Here is an 11,035-nt window from a genome sequence, read left to right on the forward strand (position 1 = left end):
ACTCAGTGTACTATATTGACTAACTCAAAAATGTAAAAGAGTGGAAATACTTGAATGCAGAGAAAATAGGTAAAGAATGATGAATCTAGGAGTGAATCCACAAAATGTATGCTGTGAGGTTCCATATGATGGACAAAGGCCACAAGTCACCTCTGTGCCGAGTGAGAAACAGCGTCTATTCCAAGTCAGTGTCCATGAGAAAAGAAGTACAACATGTCTTTGTATCAAAGCAAGAGGTCATTTTTCCCCCATGGGTCTTCTTTTTCTTAACTTTAATCTTTATTTGTTTGGTCTTAGGCCAGGCTGTGCACAACATGCAGCTCTAGTTCCCTGACCAGGGATTGAACCCGTGCCCTCTGCATTGGGAGAGCAGAGTCTTAACCACTGGACCATCAGGGAAGTTCTCCCAGTGGGTCTTCTTAAGAAGGACACTTTGAAATATAGTGAGTAATATTCTCAACAGTACCTTGATAGGCGTTTCATAGAATGTTTCTCATAATGTTCCTCAGATAAAAAATGTATTGGTCTACAGTTCAACAAAATTCATATTAAAATTTTTATAGAACAAAGTGAACTATAGATGTATACATTTTAAAACCAAAATAAATAAAATTCATCAAAAGGTAGAACTAAATGGGACTGTCTAGATACGAAGATCTCTTGCTTGGATCACTTCAAAGATAGATTTTAGAGTATGCAGAGGAATGTCTGGGTTTTCTATCCTTCAGGCAATTCTCCATAATGATGCTTCCAAAGAAAGCTTTGAGGTATTGAAAGCAATGATTCTGATGAGATTCCACCTGACAAATACCTCCTGGAATGCACATTGCTCTGTGGTTAGTTGTGTCTAGAACCCATCAGATAGAATTCCTCAGGCGAATGTAAATAATTCAAATATGGATGCCACCTGAGTAGAGGCCTTTTATTGGGGTTGGGCCAAGGAGTGGTTGTGGCTCTACCAAAGCTCTCCTCACAGTTCCAACACATGGCTGAATGGAAGGGCTGTAACATTCTGTATCTGTAGGGCAGTGTGGTAAGAGTGTAAGTATAGTATGTAAAAAAGATTAAGCTCTCAGTCGTGGAGAACCGAGGTCCTTTTATGACTAGGCCTTAGATAAATCTCTTTGGCTTCATTTTGACACTATTCTCAAAGTCACCTCAGAATGGAATCTCTGCTTAACTTGCTCGCTGACTTTTCCTTTGATTTTCAGAGCACTGATGAATGTTCAAAACACTGAGTAGCTTGGCCTGTTCCCGCCCCCCCCACCCCACCCCTCTAGAACTTTCTTTCTTTTCTTTTTCTTCCTACTTCCATCCCTCCCTTTTCCCCTTTATCCATCCTTCCTTCCTCCTCCCTCCACCTTCCTGTGTCCCTGCCTGCCTCCCCAACCCCTACTCCTTAATTCATATCTAAATTCACAGACACTCTCAGAGCTTGAAAGTAAATTTCTATTTGTCTTCTTCACTTGCTGTTCAACCTATCTGGGGACCATAGCTCCTATTTCTTAAAGGGTTTCCACTGCTTTTCTTAATTAAATTTTGACCCATATTTCACACAATTGTTTCTTAATATACACATATTAACACAAACATAACTGTTTATATAATTTATTTCAGGCCACTTACTCTGATTCTAGACAGTTTGAAGACATCCCTAAATTAATAATGGTGTGGGGCTGAAGGAAACTGTGTTATTATATTCTCTTTGACAGGCTTCAGAAGGAACATTAAGACAGTATGAGAGTTATAAGCTTTTGTTAGTAATTTTATCCTAAGATCCTAATCACAATTGATTTATGTAATGTTTTTTATAATCCTTACAAGCTGTATGTTTCCATTTTATGTGAAAAACTGATATATAGGAAGATATTTTTAGTTTGAGAGTTTCCCAGAGATAGAGATTTTTTTAATCTTATGAACAATGAGACATTTTCTTTACATTTGCAATTTTTCACTAAGTGTTTTACTGATACTCCCTGTTTTGTGATACTCTAATTTTGTCAAGAGACATACTCTTAGAAGCACTTTTGACCAAATTTCTGGTGTTCCATTGATAACCTTGAAGTGGACCTCTTTCCTATTACAGAATTAGCATTTGGTACCTATTTATGAATTACTAAAGCTGCATTTTCCATGTTAAATGATATCTCATTTTTTGGCATTTCTAACTACTATTGTTTTAAAAATTGTGTCCTTGGGATATTCATATATTTTGAATCTTAAATATCAAGCTTTCCACATTTGTCCTTTTAGAGACTGTGTCACAAGGTTGAACTCTAATACCTGAAAACAGTTTGAGTTAAATACTTTACAGCTGTTTGGATTATTTATCACCTGTTCTACTTCCAGCTTGTTCTATAAATTCAGACATTTAGTACCTGACTCTGAATCAAAATGTTTTGAAATATTTCAGTAACTAAACAAACCGTGCAATGATCAAGAGTTTCAAACAACATGCTTGTGGTTATGGTTATCAAGGAAACCGTTGCCTTACATAACATTTGACAACAGCTCTGTTTTTTGGTGGTTTTTTTTTTAATACTATAAAAACAAAACTTATCTAGTAGCTTGGAGAAGTAAGTGTACAGTGAAATGAGCCACAAGCTAACCGGAAGTAATGAGAATGTACTAGGTGCAAAATGCTTGATATTAATTGATGTGTTGTTTGATAATATAAACATGAAACTCAAGAGGGATAATAGGTTGAAAAGGGTGATAGAATAGGAATAGGAGTAAAATTTCCTTGTTGAAACAAATTTGAAGTCCCACTATGTTCTTAAAATATACTGTGTGCATGTTTAGGGAAATTGTTTCATTTAGCAAACTGACAATCCCATCTTTGGCAAAGGCAAATTCAAAGGATGGGATTTTAAACAGATTTGTTAACAGAATTAGTTGGAGGTTTAAATGCACTGCCCAGTGATGGACTAGACTGCTAGATGCTATAGGCTACAGGACATGATGAGCTTATTTTGGAGGTTTGTCCAGTTTACGCTGGGTTTTGCTTTTAAAGGGAAGTAGCAAGTTGTGGAGCACAGATATGCTAAAACTCCTTATAGGAAAAAAGATCCTAGAATGTTGATAATGGATGAAATATATTTCTTAAGCCTTTTCTCAAGGTCTGTACTTGCAGAACAAGACCTTAAAGAGAAAAAGATGATGTTGGTTTGGACACTGATTCTGAAATTTTGTGTTCCCATATATAAATCTAGAACATAAAGTGTGACAAGATGATAAGAAAGGTGAATTGTAAAGTGAATGACTTTACAGGAAAAAAAAGAGAGAGAGTAAATTGAGCCTCATTTGAAGCTATTCAACCTGTGAAAAGAAGTATTTTATTTAAGAGATACTTGATTTGAAATGTTAGAAGCCAGATGTCAGTCCAATTGGAAGACAATTTTCAAATAGATTCTGATGTCTGGAAGAAATTCTAGTATCTCTTTCTTGGTTGAGCAATGTCTTTCCTTATTTTAAAAGCTATTACACTATGTATGTAAACAAAAAAGCTGAGTTTACACCTCTCTCTGCTTTCACCTTTGATGTGTAAAGGCAGATGCAGCACAGAAATAGTAAAATGCTCACTTTTCCCCCCCTTAAACTTGCTACAAAGGATGTTTGGATGACTTAAGATGTCCAAAGATAGAGCTAGCTCATCATTGCTTGTGGCCTCACATTTAAATTGTTTTATTTCTAAAAGACTATGAAATATTGATACTTATCCTACTGCCCAACACATTATTTTCATAAGTACAGAAGAATGGGAAGAGAAAAACAGAATTAATATAGTTTAAGGGCATGAGAAACCTGTATGCAGGTCAGAAGCAACAGTTAGAACCAGACATGGAACAATAGACTGGTTCCAAATTGGGAAAGGAGTATGTCAAGGCTGTATATTGTCACCCTGCTTATTTAATTTATATGCAGAGTACATCATGCAAAATTGTAAGGTTGCGGTTGCCAGCCATGTGCTACGCTGGGTTTCATGACCTACAGAGGAGAGGATTTCGATCTGGGGCCAGAGACAAGGCTTGCCTACTTGGAGCTTTTTGTGTAGCAGTTTTATTAAAGTGTCATAGAAAGAGGGAAAGGTTCTGACATAGACATCAGAAGGGGACAGAAAGAGTGCCTGCTCGCTAGTTTTTGGCCAGGCGTTTCATGTCTGACAGCCAGCTGCTAGTCAGATAAGAGACACCTCAAGGCTGAGGGAGTCTTACCAGGCCCCTCCCCTATCCCTGGCCATTAAACAATGGACATGAACACTGGTTTCTTGAGCCATTATCAGCCCAAGGTTTGAGAAAAGAAAAAATTTAGTCCTCAGCGGAACCAATTTGAAGAAAGGCAGAATCCAAAGCAAATACATAGTTTCCTTAACATAGTTTAAGAAAAACATTTCCATAAGAAAAGCACATAGGTTAGCTCAAAGTCTGAGAAAAGTTAAGTTCAGGCGGAACCAGGTGTCCTCAACAGAGAAGGGAAAAACTTCTGCCACTTGCAGTTTACTTCCTCCTGATGCTTGAGGACTTCTGGCCTCCATCTAGTCAAAGCTATGGTTTTTCCAGTAGTCATGTATGGATGTGAGAGTTGGACTATAAAGAAAGCTGAGTGGAAGAATTGATGCTTTTGAACTGTGGTGTTGGAGAAGACTCTTGAGAGGCCCTTGGACTGCAAGGAGAGCAAACCAGTCCATCCTAAAGGAGATCAGTCCTGAATATTCAATGGAAGGACTGATGCCGAAGCTGAAACTCCAAAACTTTGGCCACCTGAAGTGAAGAACAGACTCATTTGAAAAGACCCTGTTGCTGGGAAAGATTGAAGGCAGGAGGAGGAGGGGATGACAGAGGATGAGATGGTTGGATGGCATCACCAACTCAATGGACATGAGTTTGAGCAAGTTCTGGAAGATGGTGAAGGACAGGGAAGCCTGGCGTGCTGCAGTCCATGGAGTCTCAAAGAGTTGGATACGATTGAGTGACTGAACAATAATAAGAGCATGATAAGTGACCTAGTAAAAGAAAATAAATGGGAATGAATAGAAGGAGGAGAATAAGGCATCATGGAATTAGCTTCAGATCCCCATAACATTTCAGTTTGTATAAAAAGGTCCTAAACTAGTGTTTACCTGTAGGTAATTTTTTCCTTTTCTATTACCACACCTCCTGGCACTGTCAACCATAACATTTCTTATCTTTCATATTCTCTTCGAGTTTCCATCTTCCAGTTAGTCAATGAGTATGAGGAAAAATGGTGAAATGTATGAAAACAATAAATAAACTTCAGACAAAAGAAAAGGGGGGCATGCATTTAAAGGGTTATCACATAGAAGAATTTAACCTATTCTCCTAGATAGAACTAGGATCAGTGAGCAGAAGATATATCAAAGTAGACATTAAGTTCTCAGAGTTGCTAAAAATGGACTAGGAGCTTTATCATGGAAAGAACTCCCCATCACTGGAAGGATACTTAGCTTATGACCTGCCCTGTCTTTGGGTGTCATTTGGATGATGGAGGAGGCTTTAGGGTTTTCACTACATCAACTATCTCCTTTCTCTCAAATGGTTTTTCCCTTAGACTAGAATCTCTCATGTCTCTCCCTGTAATCCAAACTCTTCTAATTTCCTTACCGTCCATTCATTCCATCCGAGTGAGAATCAGGTATCCAGTGCTGTTGGTTTGGTGTTCCCACTGTCTCTTGAGTCTGCCCTCTTCTTTCTTTTCCACTGCCCTTCCATCATAGGTCTTGCCTTCTGCTTGAGATGTGAGCTCCTTGAGGGCATGTACATTGCCTTTTATTTCTTTTTTATCCCTAGTTAGCATAAGATCTGGGTGCTCAGTAAAATCTACTGAATGAATGTATGACTTTCAACATTTTACTCTGAAGCCTCTTTTACTTTGAGCGGTATGTTGGTCCATTCATTCAGTAAGTATTTTTGAGCATCAACTGTGTGCACTGGGGATATGGGAATGAATATGACATAGTAATTTTCCCTGAAAAGATCAGGGTCTAGTTGAGATGAAAGTGGGTAAACAAAACTTGGTTTTGCTTAGGCAATGTTAATAACAAGAAATATCTACCTGATCAACTTAACTGGATCTCCAGAATATCAAATTCCCCTCACTTTGCAGGAACCCCACAACTAGCTTAGGCAGATATTCTTAGAGAAGCCAAGGTCAGGGTCTGGATTTCATGGGGCTGAAGGTAGTTCCTCCCAGAGGTAATAGAAAACATCAACATTTGAGTGGGTGAACTAAGCAAGTTTAGGCAGACAAGCCATAGTTCCATAGTTTTGATTCTGACTACCAGTCTCTTCTAGCTAGAGACTATCTTCTCCTAGGCTAACAAGGCTCATGTTTTTAGTTTTCTTCTTGGGCCTCATCTGTTTCCACATCAAACTCTGTACCACACTGGTTCACCACCAAACTGGTCACTTCTTAGAGTGCAAATATAGTTACAGAGCTTTTGATTTTTCAGCTCTGCAGTTGTTTAAATTTCAGACTTTCTTCTTGGCTTCATAAGTGTGGCTAGTTGTTTTATGATCCCCTAGTTATTTATTTTCCCATCTTCGGTGCAAATCTAAGTAAATGTACAAAATGTTAGACATGGGAGGCTCCTCCAGTGTTATGTATTCTGTTAACCAGTTCACTGGAATTGCTTGTAAATACCTATTCCTTCCCTCTACCAAAAATGCTCGTCAAAGTTTTTTCTGAAGCTTTAATGAGAGTGGTTTTATAGACCACCCCGAATTTAGGAAGAAAAAGAAAACACGTTCTTGGCTGGTTAAAAGCTGGAAGACTTTCCCTCTCTACTATGATCCCCTTCTGTCTCTATTTATTTCTGGTCTCCAACTTCTAAATGTCCTCAGGCTATGGCTCTTGCAATAAAATGTGATTTGGTTATTTTATCTGTTTCATGCTTCTCCCATATAAACAAAATGGGTATTACTATTTTACTAGCAGAAGAGGAGAAACATAGGAACTGCATATATGTGTGTTTTTATGTAGATAATTATGAATACATATATGTGTATATGTTCATGTGAAACAGAAAATTCAATGGATAAAAATCAGAATTGCGAATAAGACAAATAAGTAGAGAAATAAAACTTGGTCATTTGTGACCTCAAGTTTTACCTTCCTTTCTTTTGGTCTGTTTAATTTCCTCCTGTTTAATCTCTGATCGTCCTGACGTTCGGAATGGCAGATATCTGCAATGAGCTTTGTCTCATGACACTTGATTCCCAGCTCTGCAGTCTGTGACCGACGCTGTGTGTGCAGCTGGTGACCTGTGACACACCTAAGCCATGTGAGGCCATCACACCACAGTCAACTGAGAAACAGGTGAAGTTTGAAGTCTGTGAGTAGAACCATGAAAGATGCCCTCAGGTTACTTTCCAAAAGCACTTGACATTGAAAGAAATGTCTATGTTCTGATTTTATGATCTAGCCAGTTACTCATTCACCAAGAATGTTATATGTCAGTGATGCAAAACTTATTTTATCAAGTTATTCCACTGCTGCCTTGTGATGATTGAGGGTAGAGTGGGGTGGTATGAGAAACCACAAAACAGCATGTGTCCAACGCTCTCCAGCTCATTTAAAAGTTTCAATTATTCTAACAGGCGTTTGTTTTGGTACTTTTCAGCCTTAAAATCTTCTCTCCAAGTGCCTATACTAATTTGATGTTTCTTTCCCATCTTTCCCTTTAAATCAGAATTAAACAATTAAATTCTGCTATTATTCGTTCATCTTCTACATATCAACCTCAGCATCTCTAGTGTTTTCTGGATTCACAGGGATGGATGTGCCCTTGAGGAAATACCACCTTCAAACCTAGTGTTCATGGAAGGCTTAAATCCAAGACTAACTTAGATCTCTCGGGCTTAAGATCGCATAGATTTTTTCCTTAATAAGTAATCCCAGAGTTGGATAGTAAAGAATTACATGGCTTATGTAATGTAATATGGCCAACTCCAGACTATTAAGAAAAAAGATTTTGTCATAGATAATCTCAAACTTAAAATATATCAGCTTGTATGAAAGTTAGGCATTTCATTCTGCCTAATGAAAATTAGGCAGAACATTTAAGTCAGGCACAAACTAATCTGCCTAAGCATATCCAGTGTTCTCTGCCGACTCTTGATTATGTGGGAGTTGCCGATCTATTTCTCAGATTCTCTGGGTGTCCCCTAAAGTCATGTTCTGTTTTAGGATTCAGATTGCTATGCTTCAACACAAGGCCCAATTCCGGCCTGCTGCTTCTAAAGAGGGTAAGGAAGGAATTCCTCTGGTCCCCTGAATCATGAGAACCTGGTGTCAGCTAGTTCTACCTTGGGTCAGGTTAAGTGGCAGCTAAAATACCTGTTCTTGGCAAACCTCCCGGAAAGCACCACCTTCCCTCAGTCTGAAAATCTCCCCTAGTGTTTTCTATGCAAAGTCTATTGTCTCCTGAAGACCTTGGTTAAAACAGGGGAGGAAAGGCCAGGACTCCACATTGATGGATAATATAGACTGAGTTCCTGGCTCAGGGCTTCTCTGTGTTTGTCCAGTGGATGTATATTCCTGTGAGAGGAAAAAAACGTCCTGATGAAGTTTATCTGACCAGCTAATAAATGTGAATAGACAGTGTTTGTGACCAGAGAGAGAAAGACTGGAGGAAGACATTTGTGACACCTAAGCACTTGGTAATGACACAGAGGGACTGTGTCGCAAGTCTGGACACACATGTTGAGAACCCCATCGAAACACTGAATCGGGCTCCTTGGAGGGGAGGGCCCAGAAACATGCACGTCCCCACTCGCTGCCCCCAAACTCCGCAGGATACTTAGCCGCAACCACGGTTGGGAATTATTCCAACAAAAGTAAGTTTCCTAGAACAGGCTTGAGTTTAGTGCTTTCTGGCTATGTGGAGAGACAATGAATGCTGACTGACCGATAGACTGAATGAATGAATTCATCAGGGGCTAGGTAGAACCTGAGTCTTTAATTATAATTATAGCCTTGTGGCCCCACCCACCCCTTTGCATTCAAGCCTCAACTTCTTTACTAGTACCACTAGGTCCTTAGATGCAATCCGGAGCATAAGGAGAGGAAAGGAAGAGCAAGGAGGACACAAGCAGAAGATGACAATTGAAGTAGCATCTAGAGATGATTGAGGTTCAATCTAGCCACCTCTTTTCCCCCCAAAGAGGCAGATCAACATCCCGTCTCCTCCAACCGGCTGATGTCATGTGCATGATCTAAAGTAATTTATGGCTCCTTTCCAGGATCAGCCTCAGTGCAGGAAAGCGGACAATAGAATGGTGCATGTGACAGAAATGTGGCCTTGTGGGACCCCCAGAGGAGCTCCAAATCCGATCAGCTGTCCTTCATTGATCAAAAGTTGGCTGTAGCTCACTCCTCTATTTGGAATGAGTCTAGCTTTCCATCATTACAGCAGAACAGCAGGTTCATGAATAAGGTTGTAGCCCGAAACTGGGTACACACTTGTTATTGTAATTTCAGCCTGCGAAATGAAAAGTCTCAAAGGCCGAATCAAGCTCATGGTCTTCAGTCCCACGCTGAGAGTGTGTTGGCTCTTTCTCCTTTATTCTCTGACTGGTTTCCTCTTTCTTCCAATGCAAATTGTGGGTGGTGTTCAGAGCATGTGTCCTTATGCATTCAGCTGGAATCTTCAGTGATAAGTCAGGACTGGGAGTGGTCTTCAAGGAAGAAGCACTGGCGGAGGGGAGAACTTGAGATCTGTGCCACTTTAATTAAGCACTGGGCATGCACTCTGCAGCACAGAAATTCACTGAGACATACCACTAATCCCATTTTACTGATGAAGAAACTGAGACTCCAAGATGCTGAGAAATTCCTCTAAACTGACATAGGCAATGATGTGGCAGGGTAGTCAGGAGAGGGTGAGAAGTAGAGAAGTGGAGGGAAAGGCACAAAAAGGATATGAGAAGATCAGTCATAAAGCAAGAGGAGCAGAGATGTTGAAAAAGAATGAGGAGAAGAAGGGTTAAGTGAGTGCAGTTTTTTGTTTTTTAATACCCTGTTCACCTGGATTTCAGTTATAAATCATTTGACCTTTTGATCGGTTATCTCTGTACTCACGGCCAGTTTAGAGTCTTGTCTCTCGATAGCACAGCAGAGAAGGCCAGTAGGGGAAATGCTTTGGGCAGAGCTGGCTCAAGTCTGGTGCCAGATCAAACACATGGGGAATTAGAGCCAGCCAGGGGACCAGACCTTCCCTACTGCTGGTATCAAGTCCATGTGTCCCGGTTTGGCTAGAGCCTTTCCCTGACCCAGCACTTCCTTCTCCTGTGGTCACCAGGCGAGGGTCATGCACATTTCAGAGACCACGTGTCTCTGACCTCCTCAGCCTGTCACTGCTCTCTGTCCCTTGTTTCTCTCTGCAGCAAGCTGGACCCTGAATCAAATCACATCACATGATGCAGTCAGAAAAAAAAAGAGAAAAAAATTCTGTTCAACAAACGTTCCTGCCACACTCTGCATGCTCAGCTATAGATAAAATAAAGGTGGCAAGAAAGTACCTAAAATAGTAATGATCTATTTCTTATTGCATTTTCTTGTACATGTTGAACTGTAAAAGTAACTTTAAATTAGCCACATTTCTTATACGAGTGGTCTGAAATTCACTACTTATTTAATAATCTTCAGCCATTGAGAACTTGGTGCTATACCTGTGAAATTTTAAAACTGAAAAGGACTGATAATTGCAGAAGGCTGATAGTTATGCAAACATTAGAGGGGATTAGAGTTTGTTTATGGTATCTTTACAGTTCCCTGGAAAGTAAATATTAAAACTGTGTTTTCAATTAGGGACCTTGTTTTCATTAACCAGGTCCTTGAAGAGAGCGTCAGGAGGTTGACTGAACATTTAATGAAAGTCTGAGAATTGCCATAGCTTGTACTTTTAGAGAAATTTTTGTCACTGGAACCACAATTGTGACAAGAGACTAATACGTGTCATAAGGTCCCAACTCTCAAATTTATAATGACTCCATTATGATTATATTTTTTTCTTTGG

At 39.6% G+C, this 11,035-nt stretch overlaps 1 non-coding gene across 1 annotated transcript; it reads right to left on the reverse strand.

The window, feature by feature from the left end:
- Positions 1 to 326: 326 nt before the first annotated feature.
- TRNAG-CCC lies at positions 327 to 399 on the reverse strand. Its single transcript has one exon. It is a non-coding gene; the product is annotated as a tRNA-Gly (tRNA).
- Between the last annotated feature and the right edge of the window lie 10,636 nt (positions 400 to 11,035).

Source organism: Cervus elaphus, chromosome 14, assembly GCF_910594005.1.
Source record: "Cervus elaphus chromosome 14, mCerEla1.1, whole genome shotgun sequence".
Lineage (NCBI taxonomy): Eukaryota > Metazoa > Chordata > Mammalia > Artiodactyla > Cervidae > Cervus > Cervus elaphus.